An 18,048-nucleotide genomic window follows, 5' to 3' on the forward strand; every position below is an offset into this window, starting at 1 on the left:
GCATATGCTGCTTTCAGTCTTGACTCTGGGGTTCTGGACCTTGGATTATCAGGCCTGCTTTGCTCACTTGCTCTTAAGAAGTGCCAGGAACTTAAAAGAGGAAAGGTCTCAGAGATGTGGAAGTCCCACTGCATATGTCACTCGGTGTTTTGGCCTCCGCTTCCTGCCGTGACCCAACTCTGGGCTTGTAATCTGTGCCTGGGAGCCCAGTGTTTTTCATCTACACTTCCTTCCTTGTCCCTCCACCCTTCCCTGGCTTAGGTGTTGTATTCGTCCATTCTCATGATGCTATGCAGAAATACCTGAGGCTGGGCATGTTGGCTCATGCCTGTAATCCCAGCACTGTGGGAGGCTGAGGCAGGCAGATCACTTGAGGTCAGGAGTTCAAGACCAGCCTGGCCAACAAGGCAAAATCCTGTCTTTACGAAAAATACAAAAATTAGTCAGGTGTGGTGGCATGCACCTGTATTCCCAGCTAGTTGGGAGGCTGAGGCAGGAGAATTGCTTAAATCTGGGAGGTGGAGGATACAGTGAGCCAAGATGGTGCCACTGCACTCCAGCCTGGGTGACAGAGTGAGACTGTCTCAAAAAAAAAAAAAAAAAAAAAAAAAAATAGAAATACCTAGGACTAGGTACTTTATAAAGAAAAGAGGTTTAATTGACTCACAATTCCATGTGGCTGGGGAGGCCTCAGGAAACTTATGGTGGAAGACATTGCTTCACAGGGTGGCAGGAGAGAGATGAGTGTTTTCACTTGGGCGAAGGGGGAAAGCCCCCTTTAAAACCATCAGATGTTAAGTGAGAACTCATTATCACGAGAACAGCATGGGGGAACTGCCCCATAGTTCAATTATCTCCACCTGGTCCTGTCCTTGACATGTGGGGATTATTACAATTCAAAATGAGGTTTGGGTGGGGAAACAGTTAAACCCTATCAGGTGTTCTCAAAGTGTGGGTCTGGGACCAGCAACGTCAGCATCACCTGGGGGCTTGCTAGAAATGCAAACCCTCTAGATTCACCCCAGACCTACTGAACAAGAGACTCTGGAGGTGGGTCCGGCAATCTATTTTCACAAGCCCTCAGGATATTCTGACTCAGGCTAAAGTTTGGGAGCCACTGCCCTCAACCATACAGCTCCGGACCAAACAGCTCCAGAGAAGGGCCTTTCAGGTCCCCAGTGACAAGGTAATCTCCAGGGCCCCTGAGAAGGATCATGGAAAGCCCAGGACACAAACTCTCCAGAGTTTCTTATAGAGCTCAGTGGGTTCCAACCACTTGAACTTGGCACCATCTAAACTCTGAAGTTAATTTACTGTCTGCTTTATTTTATTCATTGGCCTAATTCATAGCTGCAATTTTACAAAACACAGACCTGGGCTGGGGAGTTTTTCAGGGTCCCATTCTGAAATCATAGCAGTTGGTGGACTATATGACACATGCCTGGGGTGTCTGGAAGTGTCTGAGTTCTACCTCAGTCCATTTAAGCCGAGGTGGGGTCTTTTTAGTGCATCAGGAGTGGTGCCTCTATCGAGTTCAATATCTCCATTTGGGGAATCCATCTGCTTCCTGCATTTCTATCCACGTTGAAGTGGGCATGTGGGATTTTTGTAAAGAAACTGTAATCCCAGGGTTGCTGCATGGAATAATTCTATAGATTGTGCAGTGCAAGGTCTGCATGGCCACACATGGTGGCCCTGGGACCCTGTATTAGTTTGTTCTTGCATTGCTATAAAGAAATGCCTGAGAGTAGGTAATTTATAAAGAAAAGAGGTTTCAATGGCTCACAGTTTTGCAGGCTGCACAGGAAGCATAGCAGCTTCTGTTTCTGGGGAGACCTCAGGAAACTTACAATTATGGTGGAAGGTGAAGGGTAAGCAGGTACATCTTACATGTCCAGAGCAGGAAGAAGAGAGAGATGAGGGAGGTACCACACACTTTTAAACAGAAATCTCATGAGATAGTAAAATGTCATGAGAATTCAATATCTCGAGGACAGAACCAGGGGGGATGGTGTTAAGCCCTGAGAAACTGCCCCCATGATCCAATCACCTCCCTCCAGGCCCCACCTCCAGCATTGGGGTTTGCATTTCAACATTAGATTTGGATGATGACACAGATCCAAACCATATCAGACCCCTACCCTCCTTGCTGTCACTCAGAAAAAGGACAACCCCTTCTTTTTCACCCTCCACCCCCAACTGGCTTCACAGATGGGCAGGAAGCTCCTCGAATGTACCCATCAGAAGGGCGGCTGGGTGAAGGTGGGCTGCTATCTGTTCCCCACCAAGCACTACAGGCCTGATGGTCTCCAGATTGCATCCCTGGCCACTGTCTCAGCTCCCACAGCTTATGCTTCCTGGGGAAGAGTGTAGATAATCTGGGCACCCACCCACTCCCGCACTTACCCATGACCCACTCCCTCCCTCCCTCCCTCAGCTCAGGCAGTGGTGCCCTCTGCTGCAGCAGCCCTCCATCCATCCTTGTCGTTCAGAGGCCTCTGAAAGTATGCCTGTCAATATAATGCACGGCCTGTTGAGGGGAAGTGACATTTTGAATAGTGGACACTTCTCCGGGAGCATTCATCCTAGGTCAGCCTCATGATAAATAAATACATTTGGCGTTCGAAGTCAGCAGGCGGGATACAGGGACCAGAACACAAGCACAGACGCATACACCATAAGGCTGAGTTGATGGGGTGGATGTAGGATGTGACAGAAAGGGAAAGAGGGAAGGCCTCACAAGCAGATTTTGGGGGCAATTTATTCCCTTTCTTCCTGGTACCTCCAGGGAACACATGAAGCAAAAGAAGCTACAATTTCCCTTTATTCCTGAACCACAAAAGGGTCCCTGTTTCCTACCACCCCATCTGTTCCTCACTTGTGCCTCTCCACAACCCCTAAACCCCAGTCCTGATCTTAATTACCCCTAACAGTGCCCTAAACAAAGTATTTATAAGGCTTACTGTGTTTGTCTTCCCGTTCCTATTAATAAAGTCTGGGAATGTAGAAAAGAAATATGGGCGGGTGACAGGGTTTTTAATGGTGCCTCACCTTAAATGCATTTTAAAATATGTAAATCAATAAAAAAATTATTTGTAATAGCAGCCTAAGAGTGCTGGTTAGCCTGGCGCAGAGTGAAATGCATGCTACAAGCCCTATTACCATACATCCTGGGAGCTGTAGTTAGGATTAATCTGTCAAAGGGGATGGTTTAGTGTTGATGAATATGACATGTGACCATTAACGATGTTGATTTTATCTCCCGAGATTAGCATGATTTACTTCGGATGGATAATAATGTCATTTGCTTGATGCAGTAGATCTGTTTACGAGCTGATTAAATTGTAAGGCCTTGCCTCATTTCATGCTATTTGGTTTACAGCTTCATTACCACAATCACAAAAGCTGGGGAAATGTCCCACATTCCATGTCACAATAAATCACTGCTTCACGTTGCTGGGATGGATTTTAGCAGTTCTGCCCAGCACGGACCGTTCTTGGCTCCCCACTAATCTGTGATCCAAAATACATTAGGGGGATCTTCAGGAACACTGGCATCAGAGGGGGAAGGAATCCTCTTGGATCTTTTAATTGAGTGAGATTAAGAAAGTCCTTGAGTAATTAGCTGTAACAAATTACCTTATTATTTAGACAGTGAAGTCACTGTTTTTGTTGCAGGGATGATTACCATAAATACGCAGAAAAGTGACACTCGAGGAACCAGAGGGAAGCGTGGACGCAAATTTCATTTTTGCCCTGTGACGCTTTGTCGTAGGAGAGAGGCCGTCTGAATGCAAGGTGTGCAGGGGTTCCTCATTCCGTGCTTCTTCCAGGTAGGGTGGGAGGGGGTGCGCACCACACACCCACAGCATGGCCTGCTCAGCACCTCTGGGTGAGAAGTGGCTGAAGTGGAGGGAAGAGAATGCCTGGTAACATGGATTGAAAGAGAGGTGTGTGAACTAGACCTGTTCACTCTATCCAACCCTGCGCCCAGACTGACCTGGCAGTAGGGACTCTTGGTTCAGTGCATAAGGGAGGTGGAGGGACCACAGAAATGGAAAAGGCAGGGCCACTTACCCCTTGGAAGACTGGGGAGGCAGATTTAACACAGGCCTGAAATGACTGTCTCTATTCCTAGAACACCTAAGAGGTTTAGAGCTCTATCACCTGTCAGTTCCTGTTCTCCCCAGGTGCATAACCCTGGGAGGTTGGGACTACTATTCTCATCCTGTGTTATAGAGGAGGAAACTGAGGCTCAGGGAGCAACATGCCCAAGGTCAAAGGGCCAGTCAGCTACAGAGCTGGAGTTTGAACCCAGGCAATAGGGCCCTGGAGCTCGGCACCTACCTATATGCCACTGAAGAAGGCTCTAATGACTCAGGGTGAGGAGGGCACATTTTCAGGATTTTTGCTTCTGACTCCAGAATTAAAGCCCATAACCCTGAACGGGCCCTGTCTGGGAAGGATTTAGGATCATCAATAATGAGGAGCACTGAGGCCAGGTCTCGAGTGGAAACTTTAGTAAGGTTTTGCAGTGAGCAAAATCGAAGAGGATTTGAAACTTTGGTTCTTTAAGACTCGGCCTTTGGAAATAGAAAGCAACCATTTCAAAGAGAAGGTGGCTTCTCTGCATCTCAGTTCAGAATGTCCTTAAGATACCAAGAGATAAAGGGGAAACAATGTGGCCACTGAAAATTCTGCAGAAGAGGTAATACGGTAATACTGTTTCAAAGTTCCATGCAGTTTTACCTCTGAACTTGAGACTTGGCCCTCAAGTGCTTGTACCCACTAACAAGAACCCATCATGGTCCCCTTAGACAGTGGCCATACAGACCTTGAATTGCATGATGCATTCACTGGAATTATTCAGTGCAGCTGAAATGTTTGTTTCTTTATGAAAATCCCACACGCCCACTCCAACCTGGAAAGAAATCCAGGCCCTCCAATCTCCATTCCTTCTTTTTCCTGTAATGAAACTCTGATTTGTAATCGATTTTAACAAAATAAAGACTACATTATCCAGCTTCTCTTGTAGCTAGGTGGGTCATGTGACCAAATTCTGGCCAATAAGATGTAAGAGGAACTGTCATGCCAACTTCTGGGATGTGCATGTGTTTGTTTGTTTTCGTTTTGTTTTGAGACAGGGTCTTGCTCTGTTGCCTAGGCTGAATTACAGTGCTGCCATCACAGCTCACTGCAGCCTCAACCTCCCAGGATGAAGCAATCCTCCCACTCAACCTCTCTAGTAGCCAGGAATACGGGCACACACCACCATGTCTGGCTAATTATTTTTTGGTAATTTTTGTAGAGATGAGATCTCACTATGTTGCCCAGCCTTCCAAAGTTCTGGGATTACAGGTATGAACCACTGTGCGTGGCCTGGGATGTGTTCTTAAAGGGAAGGGACACACTTTTCTCTTCTTCTTCCTGTTGGCTGAGAGGCAGATGTGATAGTTGGTACTTATGCAGCCAGTATGGACCATGTGAAGAGGATAGTGGAGCAACAAAATAGAAGAACTTTGAGTCTCTGATAACTTTATGGATTTGCTATGCCAATCCTGGGCTCTCTGCCTCCAGGTTTCAACTGTGTGTATGAATGTGTGTGTGGTGGGGGAACAAATAGAAAAAGAGCGTCATTTTCATTTTCTGTCACTTGCCACAGAACCTAATTCTTTTTTTTTTGAGACAGGGTCTCACTTGGTGGCTCAGGCTGGAGTGCAGTGGTGCTATCTCGGCTCACTGCAACCTCTGCTTCCTGGGTTCAAGTGATTCTCCCATCTCAACCTCCCAAGTAGCTGAGACTACAGGCATGAGCTACCATGCTTGACTAATTTTTGTATTTTTTGGTAGAGACAGGGTTTTACCATGTTGGCCAGGCTAGTCTCGAACTCCTGGCCTCAAGTGATCCACTTGCCTTGGCCTCCCCAAGTGCTGGGATTACAGGCATGAGCCACCGTGCCCGGCCTACAGAACCTAATTCTAATAAACAAACTCATAACTCAGTTTGGCCGTGAGCCAAAATGGTGGTATGCAAAGACTCCCTTGAAGTATGAGGAAGTCATACTTTTTTTTTTTTCATGTTTCAATGGTATGTTTATTAAACAAATGCTCATGACAGATTTTCACAACAGTAACAAATGTTATTTCACAACATCAAATCTTCCTTAATAAGGAGAAAATGACTACAACAGCAAGGCTGATGGATCTGGATTATTTTTCACATTTCCTTGAGGTAAAACCAGTGTCCTCACTTGTTTTCCTCTATGTCTTCATGTTGGAGGCTGTTTCCATTCTCTTTACCTCCTCTCTGGCTATGTGTCCACGGAAGGCAGCTTGGATTTTGACAGCAGCAACCTCTCTCTTTCCTTATCTTCCTCAGAAGAGTCTAAGACGGGGACTGGTGTCTCTTCTTCCTCCCCAGGTATCGGAGACTTTTCTTGTTTAGGATCACATTTATCAGGTGGTTCTTGATCCTCTAATGCATGATTGTTGTAGAAGCAGTCTTCTCCCTGAGTCACCCATTCTGCTGGATCAAAGGTGGTTTTCTCTCTTTTCTCTGGAAAGCTCTCAAAATGTGCGGCTGCAAAGGCTGTATATTATCCGGCTGCTCTCTCAGAATCTCATGGGTCAACCCTTCGGGAAGACCAAATCCTTGCGGAATTCAGTAGTGGGTGTTGGAGAATGGAATGGACATCCTCTTGGTAAGAACTGCCTATGGAGCTTCCTCTTGCTCTGGGAGCTGGTGCCACCGGTCCAGCTTACTTGCTCCTCTGACCCCGTATTCTAGTGTTGCATGAGGAGGAAGTAAGCTGGACTGGAACGCTCTCTTCCAGGGCAATTCAGGGCCAGCACTGCCCAGCCTGCATCCTTCTTACTGATATCTGCTTTTCTTCCCCTAGGCTTCCTAACACACTCTTCTGGATTCTCTGGTTGAAGGTTCAGCTGTGGCTGCAGCTCTTGACTTGCTCTTGATGTCAGGACAGGGTTGGAAATTCCAGGGGTCCATGGTCCTCGTCATGTAACCTGGGAGAAGGTGGGGCTTTTACACATGAGTCTTTGTGATTTTTCTTGAATGAATTCTTTCCCATCCCAGCACATACCTTGCAACCTCTTGACAGAGCACCCACCCATCTAGGGCTGGTGTAAAACCAGAACTCTCTGAGCCGCAAGCTCTATTCTAGGATGCTCCTCAGCCCCCATTTCTCCTGGTGTCTGCCACAGGTCCAATTCTCTTCTAAGGCTCCGGCTTCTCCTGCCCAAGCTGCCCCCACTTCTGCTTTCTTTTCTGGAATTATAGGACCTTCAGGGTCTCCCAGGGCAGAGGTTATTCCATGTATTGATGGCTGCTATCTCTGCTCCTCAGATTCCAGCATTTCCTGAGCTCTGTGGGCCTCCCAGTCTTACTCTCACCCAGGCAATCTCAGAGTCTCTTTGTGACTCAGCCGCTCAGTCTCCTGATCACTTAGTCACTCAATCAGCTCTTCACTCCTTAAGTCAACTAACCACTCACATGCTTGGGCCCTTGGCCAGGTGCTCAGATACTTTTCACTTCGCCATTTTATTTGCTATATATTCATTGATCAGCCATTCACTGAACATGAATGAGGCAGCCCTGTGCTAAGTTAGTGCGGATAAAGAGACACCAGGTACAAACCCTGTCCTCAGCCTGGGGAGCTGCCAATCTGTCCATCAGTCATTGGTCTGGCAATCTGTTGGCTGTTTAATTGATCTATTGGTCAATCAGCCTGCCAGCTATTTGATCGATGGCCAGACCCTTGCCCTGGCAGGCACTAGTCCTTGTGCTGAAGTCTCAGGGTGTATTCGTCAGCCCATTCTTCAGAGGAGATTAGGAAACCCCAAAGCCTCTAGAAGGAGGTGCTCTGGAGCTGTGATGGAAGTTTAGGACCACTCTGGTTCCTGTGGGGACTGAAAGGCCTGTGGGGCTGGCTCCCAAGGCAGGCCACTGCTCAGGTGCTGGGAGATGTGGGGCAGGGACGCAATCTGCTCTATGTGGTGGGTGCTCCTGTCTGAGAACACTGAGGGCCCTGGATTCTAGTCCCCCTTTCTCCCACCCTCCTGGTGATGGTGCAGACACACACACACACACACATACACACACACGCACACAGATAATCTCACACACGCACACACAGACTTATACAACACACATAAACCCACTAACTCACATATATGATCACATACAAATTCACAAACATGGACACACACACTCGTACACACTCTCCCATATGGACCCACACAGGCACAAGCATACACTTATACACACATAGAGTATCACTTGGGCTTGTCCAAAGGTAGGTGTGTCCCCCATCACAGCCAGGCCCTCACAGATGGCCCCATGCCACACTCAGACATAGGCTGAGTAGCACTCTTACATCAAGGCAAGTGCCACAAAGACCCACCTCCCCTGCCACATCCTCACTCTTAGCCCCCTGCCGGGTAGCTACCCAGCCAGGCCCCTAGAAGGGACACAGCCCTGCAGTCCAGCACCCAAATGATGCTCTGGCCATGCAGCCCTGCACACCTCCCCAAAGCCCCCACCTGGCTGGGGGCATGCTCAGAGTTTGAGGAACCCTGAGCCCCCGCACTGGGGCCACATTCCCTCTTGAGCCAGTTTTCCTCTGAGGTCTCTTGTCCCCACAGGACATGGTGCCTGTGGCCACCTCCCCAGCCCCAGCCCCCTGGGCCTGCCCACTGGTCTCAGAATCTTCCTCGCTGGCCTTCATCCCTCTGCCTCTCCAAGTCTGTTGTTCCTTACACAGATACTCAAAAGGAACTCGGAGACCTTTCTGTCCTTGGTGCTGGGACCTCATGCTGTCCTCCCACTTCTCTGCCACCAGACCACCTCTCTCAGGATGAGGGATGGGGAGCTGGGGATGTCCTTTTGAGGGGGTTTCCTGTGGGGCCACTCCAAGGACAGAACCTAGAGAGGTGGCCATTGTGGGGACCCAGAGGCCCACTAAGGCAGCGAGTTGAGAACTAGGAACATGGATAGTGGGATGGGCTACAGCTGGAGAAGGGCCAATCAGGAGACACACAGGGAGGTCACCCAGGTCACCCTCTTCTGTATGGCTGGGAGCATTCTCTTGGGATGGGAAAAGGGGTCCTGGCCTGTCTCAGTTATCTACTGCTAAACAAAAAAGAGTCTCAAATCAAGGGGCTTAAAAACACACCCAACTTTTATTTTGTTGAAAAATTAGCAATTTGGGTGAGGCTTAATGGGGAGGGCTCATCTTGCTCCTCTCCATCTTGGTCAGCTGGGGCAGCCCAAAGGCTGGGCCAGGAGTTGTCTGAGCCTCATTCACTCATGTGGCTGGCAGTTGACACTGCTGTTGCCTGGGGCTTCAGCTGGGGCTGTTGGCCAGAACACTCCCACATGGCCTGTCCTGTGGCTGCATGGCTTCCTCACAGCATGGTGACTGGGTCCCAGGGGTGTGCATTTCCAGAGGAAGCTGTATCACTGGTTACAGTTTAGCTTTGGAAGTTCCATAGCATCGCTTCCACTCCAACCCTGGCCAGATTCATGGGAACAGAACATAGACCCCATCTGTCAAGGAAGGAGCGTCAGCTCCACAGTGTGAGAATATATGGGATGGGATATATTGGTGGCACCAAATGATTGGAAAATACAACTGGCAGAATGACTATTCTTCATAAGCCTTCCTCATCCTCAGCCTCTACCCTTACTCCAGCTTTTTTCTTCTGTTTTTTTCTCCTTGGGTACACATCACTCACACCCTAGGTTTCAGCTTTCTCTTCTCTGTATACGATTCACAAATTTACAGCTCTAGCCCTGACCCGATGCAGGCATCAGAAACTCAAGCCATACAAACTCCATCTCCCTGCCAAAGCCTGCTCTCCCTCTAGAATTTCTTCCAGGTATCCAGTCATGGGTTCTACTTCATCCATTCCCCCATTTCCCCTGGCACATGGAACAATGAGAGACTGGAGATGAAGCCAGAAACATTTTAGCCAGACTCTCTTGCAGCTGGGTGTAGCCATGTGACTATGAGCAACTTCTTTCTCACCTGTTTGAAAGGACACTGCACGCTGCTTCCTCCCTCTACCCTTCAGTGGATTGTATATGCCCAGATTTGATCACAAGAATGAGCACAATATCCTAGGAGACAAAGGAGCACCAAGATGAAAGGAACCTGGGCCCCTGAATGACATCATGAAGCAGAGTAGTCACAGAGACCATTACCTGAGAGAGAAACTTCTTTCTAAGTCCCTCTATTTGTTTTACCATTGTGTAGCCCAATACCTGAGTGTAAGTATCTCAGGATCTTCTTCGCCTTCCTGCTCAACCATTCACCAAGTACAGTCCATTCATTCTACCTCCTCACTGCCCCCTGGAACTGTCCTTGCTTTGCCTGTCCTGCAGCTTCTCCCTTGCTTCCAGCTCTCACTTTCTCCTCTTAACCACAAGACCTCCACATTGGTTTCTTTATCTCCAGTCTCTCATTGTTCCATCCCATAATGTTCCTTCTCTGCTCAAAGACCTCCAATGGCTCCCTATTGCTTACTGAAGAACAAGACACCATCTTTCCTGCTTCCATCCCTTTGATCCTGCTGGTCCTTCCTCCTGGATCCCCAAATCTGCCATTTTCTAGCCATCAAGTATCTACTCATCATCCAAGCCCAGATCAAGTGCTGCCTTCTCCCTGATGACTTTCACATGTTCCTACTGGAGTTAATCCTGGGCCTCCACTGATTATATCCCTCATTACAGCCTGCCTTAAGGCAACAGTTGTCTCCATGACTCACTAGACTGGACAGTAAGTTATTTGAGGGCAGAGACCATGTCCTGGTCATCTTCCCATTGTCTCCATGCCTAGGTTAATGCTATGTATGCAGCAGGTGCTCAATATGTGCTTGCCAGTGAACACTTTCCATGGCTGGAGGCTTATAACTCTGGGCACTGGTTTTGCCACAGGTGGTCAAGTTTGTCTTCCCTATTGCCTTGAGGGCTTCCCCAGAGAATACTGAAGTAGGCGAGGGGGGCTGTCCTCCTCACACTTCCCTGGGGCCTGGGGAATGAGCAGCTGTGGACATTCTGTTTGCTCTGAGTGCAGAATCTGTGAGTGGAAGTGCACAGGTTTTATTGGCAAGGGCTTTAGAATGAGACAGACCTGGCTTTGAATTTCAGCCCCACCACTTGTTAGCTGTGGGACTTCAGGCATATTGCTTAACCTCTCTGAGTCTCAGCTTTCTCTTTTGTAACATGAAGTTACTATAGTTCTTTATCTCCTAGGGTTCTTGTGAGAATATAAAAAGATAATGTTGAGAAAGCGCTACGTACAGCATTTGGTATAAATAAAGTGCTCACTAAATGGTATCAATGATCATAATCCAATTTCTTTCCTGATACTCTGCCGGGTAAGAGTGCATCAGGGCAGGATTCATGCTAGGCCTGGTCCACTGGAATCCTTGCTGTCAGATGGAGGTTTCCCTGTGAACAGAGGTCAGAGGATGTGCATTGTCACAACTTAGTCGAGTTAGGGTTGGGTTTTGCTGGGTGCTCCCAGAAAGTGGAAGAGAGGGAGCAGGGCTTGTTTCCAATGGGGTGAGGGTGTGGGGCTGGCTGTTTGCTAACCCCAAAGTGGCTGGGTTAAACCAGAGCTAGCTGGCAGGTGCCAATAGCCAAGGGTACAATGTCAGGGGTAAGATCTGGCAGACTTGAGGGGCTTCTAGGCAGCCAAAGACTCTCTGGATCTGATGGACTGCTAGAATCATCCACAGTGCTCAGTCTCCTCTGGGGTAAAGAATCTGGATCTAGGTGGGAAAAGAGGTCCAGGACCCCACATGAGCAGGCTTGGTGTCTAGCAGAAGAGAGGTACTAGGGCAGTTGGCAGTGGCCCACATAAAGTGGGGTCAGAGAGGAAGATTACACTCCCCCTAAATACCCTACATATACAAGCAGACCATATACAAGTCCTCCTCACTGGCAGGGAGGGGCCACTGATTCCAGGCCTGGGTAGCTGGATCTGCAGGGTGCAGCTGTTTGGACTAGAACAGGTGAGGCCAGTGGTGAGCTGCTAAATGGTGAAAAAGCAGTTCTTTGGTGGGGGAAAAACTTTCATTTGTAGCACTTGCCCATTGCTGTGGTGTAAATACTCCCACCATGGCTGATTTCAAGCTACCAACATAATATCACTGAGTGAGGAGTCGGGAAGAGATGTGCACAATTGGCTCTTGGGAGCCAGTAGGAACTGATTCCAGCACACCACTGGGTGGGTGGGGTCTGACACCTGTGTTTGGGAGAAAGACAGGTTTCTGTGGCTTCAGTGTACAGAGAAGTAAAAGTCACTATGCAGTATAGCAAAGAGAGGAAGGCACAAAAGTAATAGACCCTGGAGTCTAATATCCTATAACAAATCCCAGATCTGCTATTTCTTGGTTGTGTGGTTTTGGGCAAGTCACTTTGCCTCTCTGTGCCTCAGTTTCCCCACCCATAAAGTGGGGCTAATGATAGTGCCTCCTTCATAGGGTTCCAGTGAGGTTGCACAAGTGTACACTGGCCTGTAGTGGGTTGACAGAAATGTTATTTATTACAGTTTATCACACAGAGTAGTTGGAATGTCCCATTGGTCAGAATAATTTAGAAAGGAAAACCCAGGGCCCCTCAGGGCATGTCCAAAGGCCTTGCTCTTTTTATCTTTAACATCTTGGATTTTCCTCAAGGTCAAGGATCTAAAATCTACAGGCCCATGAACCATGTGAAATTAAGTTTCCCACGTTGAGCATGTGGACTCATTTCTGTGAAGAGGGGCCACAGCTTCCAATATACTGTAAAAAAAGGTGTGGTTTCTGCATCCTTCCCTCAACCCACAAAAGGCTTAAGAACTGCTGATGCAGCATATGTGGAATTCCTGCATCCTGGGAATTGCCCAGTTGCCCTGGCAGGGTTTTGGAGGAAAGGAGATGTTTGTAAAGTAAATGAAAGATAAATGGCAGAGATGGAGAGACACACAGAGAGTCAGCCGAGAACTCTGAGATGTCTCTTCCGTGTTGAGACCTAAGGCTGGAGGAAACTTCCAGCAATGGAGCAACCAAAAGGCTCACATTCATGCTCAGTGCCCCTCCTGGTTTCCGCATTTTCCTTACTCCCTCTAGTTTCCCAGGAGTCTCCTCTTCTTTTCTCCAAGTCTCCCTCTCCTCCCAGTGCCCTCTTGGACCCAACATAGGTGTCCCCTGGGCTACCTCTTTATACATATATAGAGAGGCAGGGTTAAAACTCACCCACATGGGCTGGGCACCGTGGCTCACGTCTAATCCCTGCACTCTGGGAGGCCAAGGTGGGCAGATCACTTGAGATCAGGAGCTAGAGACCAGCCTGGCCAACATGGCGAAACCCTGTCTCTACTAAAAATACAAAAATTAGCTGGGCATGGTGGTGCGTGCCTGTGATTCCAGCTACTCAGGAGGCTGGGGCAGGAGAATCGCTGGAACCTGGGGGAGGTTGCAGTGATTAGTGCCACTGCACTCCAGCCTGGGCGACAAAACAAGACTCCGTCACAAACAAAACGAAACTTGCTCGCATTTTGCTATGATTCAGTGAGATCATCTGCCTTCTTTTTGGTTGGGTTTTGTTTCTTTCAGGTTTCTGTAGTTACACTATAATTATTTAAGGCAGGATCTGCCTCCGTTTTGGGTTGGGGGCTGTATTCAGGTTTTTTTTTTTTTAAATCAGTAACATGGAAGCAGGCGGCAGGAAAGTTTAATATGCTACTGCCCTTCCACCCAGCTTTGCTTTTGTCCTTTTTTCTTCTTCTTCTTTATTTCCACCTCTCTTTCCTGGTATTCTTTTTCTTCCTCCTTCCCTCCTCCTCCTCTTCTTGCTTTTTCTTCCCTCCTCCTCCTCCTCTTCCTTCCCTTCCTTCTCTTCTTCCTTTTCCTCCTCCTCCGCCTTCTTCTTCCCTCCTCTCCCTCCTCTTCCTCCTCCTCCTCAGGACCAAAATAAACAGGTCTCTAACCAAAGTTCTTTATGGGAATAAAAATGACTTTTCACAAATCCAGCTCTGCATCGTTGCATCGTACATCCACAGGCACCATCAACTGAACTGCACGAACTCTGAATTACAGCTTCTGAGGGCTTCTCCAGTAGCACCCCTGTCCACTTCAACAACAATTTGTGTTTAAAAGGCAGAAGGCAGCATCCTGTGACCCACCGAAGGTTGGCAACAAGAGGGCTCTCTCTTGACTCTGGTTCTGGGTGACCCCTCTTGTGGGGTGCAGGGGAGTCTGCCAATATTCTATTCCTATTGCCATCCTTCCCGCTCCTCTTAGTAACAAAGGTCTTTGTGTTACTCAGCTTGGGCTGCCAGACAAAATATCACAGACCGAGAGGCTTAAACAACAGAAATTTATTCTCACGGTTCTGGAGGCTAGAAGTCCAAGATCAAGGTGCCGGCTGATTCTGTTTCTGGTGAGCGCTCTCCACTCGGCTTGAAGACAGCTGCCTCCTTACAGGGTCTTTTCTCTGTGCATTGTGGCTGGTGTCTCTTCCTTTTCTTAGAAGGCCACAGATTCTCTCAGATTAGGTTCTACCTTTATGACTTCATTTAACTTGGCCCTATTTCCAAATACAGTTACATGAGGGTGTAGAGCTTCAGATGAATTTTTGGGGGCACACATTTCAGTCCATAGAGGCTTTGAGTTTATCTGAGGCAGCAGGCAGTGTGCCCAGCTAAACATGACACTTCCCAGCCTCTCTTACAGTTAAGTGTGGCCAAGTGACTAAACTCTACACAATGAGGTGCAGGTTGAGGAGCCGTGTGGCTTCCAGGAAGACCCATTCAAAGGGAGAGGGTCCTTTTTACCTCTTGTTTCTTTTCCTGTGGTTTGGAATGAGCTGATGGTGCCTGAGCTCAAGCGGCCATCTTGAATTCAGAGATGACATAGGAGGAAAGCTTTCTGGCCTGGCAGAACTGAAGACAGGAGAACTCTGGGTTCCTGGTGACGGAGGGCTACCCTCGTCCTGGACTGCCCACTTCCAGTCTGGGAGAACATCTATCTTCCATACGCCACTATTTAGGGGTCTTTGTTTTCATCAGCAAATACTATTTCCAGCTGATGCATGGAAGCTCACTGGCCCTGACTTTTGAGCTTTAGGCAAAGACATTCAAAGTTTTTCTAAGGCCACTGCTACTTTTTCTCCTACCCTCCCTTCTTTGGAAGCATAATTTTATCCAAGAGTGCCTGATTCATGTGCATTTGTCCTCCCTTTGTCTTTTTTTTTCTTTCCTCTGCTTTCTCCTCTCTCCCTCCCTCTCTTCTTTCCTTCCTTTTCCCTCCCTCCCTCCTTCTAATATTTAGTGAACACCTACTATGTTCCAGGTACCATGCTAGCTGCCATGATTAGAAATAGGTATAGGAGATAATCCCTTCTCCCCAGTAACCCAGAATCCAGGCTTTCTGGACAATATAAAGAGATATGATGGCAGGATACAGCAAAGGAAAGGGCATTAAATCCGATAAAAAGGGTCTGGGGGACTTCCAGAAGGAGGTCACACTTGGCCTGAGATCTAAAGTAGAACTTTTGAGTTGCTGGTAATAAGAAAAGGGAGGTGGAGGACAAAATCCCAGGTGCAGGGATCAGCACAGTGTCACATGGACATTTTGTTTGGCTTTGTCACCTGTAAAATGGGGACAGTAATGGTCACATGAATAAATGGATGCAAGGACTAATCAGTATGCAGTTCATGCTACTTTTTAATATTATTCTTGTTGGCAATGTGCTGTTCACCCATGGTATGCACAGCCCTGTATCAGTTTTGGAGACAAGCTTCGCAGAGGACATGTGACTTACTTGTCCACGGTCACACAACTATAAAGAGGCACTGGTCAAAACCAGGTGTCCTGGTCCCTGGTACAGTGGCCTTTATACCTCTACCCTTCACCTTTGCATTAAGTGCTGAGGGAACACAAAGTGAGGGAAAGATCAGTGTGTGGTGGGGGGGAAAATCTAGAGGGCTTCCTGGAAGAGGAGAGTATTGAGAGTGTTTTGGCAGAAAGGGAAAAAGGAACGCATTCCAGGGAAGGAGTATATGATGGATGCCATCCACCAGGGTGTTGAAGGATGGGCTGAGGGGCTAGCCGGCTAGCAGAGGATTTGAACTCTGAAGATTGGTGAGACACAAGGATGAACCATGATTACAGGTACCCTGATAGCCAGGTAGTGGAATGAAGATCTAAGCCAGTGGGCCACAGGGAGACATAGGAAGTTCTTGAGCAAGAGAGTTGGTCAAAATGAAATGAGACTTTGGGGAGAAAGAAAAGAAAGAAACAAACTTGTCTTTACTAAGAACCAGTACAAACTAGGCAGTAGGTTGGCCATTTTCAAATTTATTATTTCATTTGAGCCTCACGAAAACCCCATTAGGTTAGTATCAATGTGCCCATTTCGTAGATGAGAAAACTGAGGTCAAGAGAGACTTAGCCTTAGGTAAGAGTCAGTGGTGGAGCTAAAAGTTAGGTTAGACTAAACCCAGATCTGTGCTTTTTCCACTGCACCATGTGGCTTTATGCTGGTCTCTCAGAATCTCTCTTGTACTGTGAGCGTCCCAACCAAGGCATTTCATAGTGGGGCTCAAGTCTTTGCATAGCCCAGATACCCTCGGGCCTGACGCTGGGTCGTACTGGGCATAGAGGGCTTAGTACCCTTGGGACTTTTGGCGACCCCCAGCACAGGGTAGGGTTAAGTGCTTGGCTTCCAGGTCTGATAGAAGTAGGTTCAAATCCCAGCTGTACTGTGCATGAACTGGAGAGCAATGTGCTTTACCTCACCGAGCCTCAACCCAGGTGGGGCAGCAGGATGAGGCCTGGATTGGAAGCCAGCTCAAGCATAGGTTGAAACCCTAGCTGGAAGTGACAAGCACTGAGGAGGTGATATGATGTATTTATTATTTCAAAATAATGAGCTGGAGGGGGTAGAGAGGAAATAAGGTTGCCTAAGAGCTGATCAGTGTTGAGGCTGGGTGATGGGTTTATGCGGGTCCATTACACTATTCATTCTACTGCTCTGTTTGAAAATCTCCATTAAAAAATAGGCTGGGTGCGGTGGCTCACACCTGTAATCTAGCACTTCAGGAGGCTGAGGCAGGCAGATCTCTGAGGTCAGGAGTTTGAGACCAGCCTGGCCAACATGGTGAAACCCTGTCTCTACTAAAAATACAAAAAACTTAGCTGGGCATGGTGGTGCATGCCTGTAATTTTAGATACATAGGAGACTGAGGTGGGAGAATCACTTGAACCCAGGAGGCGAAGGTTGCAGTGAGCTGAGATCAAGCCACTGCACTCCAGCTTGGATGACAGAGAGAGACTCCATCTCAAAAATAAAAGAAAGAAAGAAAGAAAGAAAGAAAGAAAGAAAGAAAGAAAGAAAGAAAGAAAGAAAGAAAGAAAGAAAGAAAGAAAGAAAGAAAGAAAAAGAAAATCTCCATAAAAAATAATAGCAATAACATCAGAACTTTTTTGAAAACCCAGCGATGTTCACCAGACCCTCCCCTAGCTGGAACAGCATCTCTGGTTCCTAGGCACTGTTCTTCTTCAAAACTTCATCAGGCAAGAGCAGCCAAGGTGAGAATCCCTGCTTATAGCCATCTCTCACTAGCTATGTGACCTCAAACCAGTGTCTTTCCCCCGCTGAGCCTCAGTTTCCTCATCTGAAAAATGGGGTGAAGATTCTTTTAAGTTCAGGGGTACAAGTGTAGGTTTGTTACATGGGTAGACCTGTGCCATGAAGGTATGTTGTACAGCTTATTTCATCACCCAGGTATTAAGCCTAGTAATGGAGTGAAAATTCTAATGACCTCATGGAACTGTTGTGAAGTTTAAATGGGATGATATAGGATCCCATGGGCTGGGCATAGCCTGTAACAGATGTGAGCAGGTCAGCCTGGGTTTTTCAGTCACTCTAAGCAACCACCAGGCCACTAGCCACATTTAGTGAGGAACCCTAAGCCATTATATGCAGCAGAGGCCAGCAGATGGCCTGGCAGGGGATAGGTCCCACCTTCTGGGCGACTT

General features: G+C 47.8%; 1 long non-coding RNA gene and 1 pseudogene across 1 annotated transcript in view; one reads left to right on the forward strand and one right to left on the reverse strand.

Moving 5' to 3' along the window:
* Nucleotides 1-3,692: 3,692 nt before the first annotated feature.
* LOC105726729 (uncharacterized) overlaps nt 3,693-18,048 on the forward strand; it is a 28,874-nt gene continuing 14,518 nt past the window's right edge. The window contains exon 1 of the long non-coding RNA XR_010341818.1: nt 3,693-3,798. This is a non-coding gene — a long non-coding RNA (uncharacterized LOC105726729). The remainder of the gene's footprint in view (nt 3,799-18,048) is intronic.
* LOC110568916 (sperm surface protein Sp17-like) lies at nt 6,248-6,694 on the reverse strand (annotated as a pseudogene).

The sequence above is a fragment of the Aotus nancymaae genome, unplaced genomic scaffold, assembly GCF_030222135.1.
Source record: "Aotus nancymaae isolate 86718 unplaced genomic scaffold, 86718_ANA_hifiasm-v0.15.2.pri h1tg000010l, whole genome shotgun sequence".
In the NCBI taxonomy this organism is placed as follows: Eukaryota; Metazoa; Chordata; class Mammalia; order Primates; family Aotidae; genus Aotus; species Aotus nancymaae.